Genomic DNA, 1249 nt, shown 5'->3' with positions numbered 1-1249 from the left:
AACACCAGCACAGTTACTGTTCCAAAACTTTAACTTGCTTGAAATTTCAGCCACATCAGTAACAAAATTTAAGGATAGCTGACATTAAATGCCAAGTAAATCGGCTGCTTTTCAACAGTACTAAACACTCAGCTAAAATTAATAGAAGGTTGTTGCTATTTTGCTTAAAAGAAAAAAAAATCAGGCTACTTTTCAGGTGTCTAAATGTTGAAAAATCCCGATCCAGACTGAAATGCACTTTCATCTCTTATTATTCTGAACTACCTGGGACATCTCTGACAACACTTGCTTGAGGAAATTTCTGATTGCATATGCTCCTTAACCATTTCTGTATCATGTAAGAAAGTCTCCTAGTCAGTGTGTGTATTTCCCTAGTTCAATCAACTCCCTTGTCTTAAAAAGCTCTTCCAGCTTTTCATAATCTCTATGTACTGCCAATACAGCTTTATAATAATTTCACTTACACAGTACTGACCCTACATAGTATCACCAACTGCCAAGCAGTTTTATATAGTAGCAGTAAAAGGGTTTATTAGCACCATGAGAATTGTGTATTCCCGAATTCCTAACAAAACATGGAACAGTAGGTTCTTCCAACTGTATTTTTTCATATACAAAATTTCATATAATCCAGGTGCAGCCTAAATAGAGGGAAAACCACATTCTAAAGTCTGATTTCAGTAGCTTTCTGCACTTCTCTTAGTTTGCTAAAATATAAAATACTGCTTTGATGGCTCAAAAAAGGACTGTATGTTTTTCCATTTTTGATACAAAAGCACATGTCCAATTTTTGAACATCTTGTTCACTGTGTTCTCAGTTTTATAATAAGCAGTAGTTTAGGGCTTTAACGTTCATGTTTGTATAGCACTTAATTATGCTCTCTGATCTAGACCCTTCTATTCCCTAGGAACAGAAAACCTTTCAATAGAATAGGGTTGGAAAAATACCATTAAGTTGTCATACTGTGAAAGGGCATGAGGAAATACCTAATATGAGGATCATAGACAAGTGCAATTATTACACTTATTACAAAGCAAGCTAGCAAAACCACCCTATGATTAACCTAAAGGAATCACTGTAGGTAATGAAATCTCCAGAACCACAATTAAAATCCCACATAATAGAATTTTGCCACACAATGGGGGGTACCAAATTGAAAATGTGCTACAGATTCTAGAAAAAAAACTTCTGGGTACAAAAGCTATCAAACTAAAGTGTTGACTTTAAAAAGTGTCACTGTGGGTGACT

This window comes from Mycteria americana, chromosome 1 (genome assembly GCF_035582795.1).
Source record: "Mycteria americana isolate JAX WOST 10 ecotype Jacksonville Zoo and Gardens chromosome 1, USCA_MyAme_1.0, whole genome shotgun sequence".
NCBI classification, from domain to species: domain Eukaryota; kingdom Metazoa; phylum Chordata; class Aves; order Ciconiiformes; family Ciconiidae; genus Mycteria; species Mycteria americana.
This window is presented reverse-complemented; position numbering follows the sequence as displayed.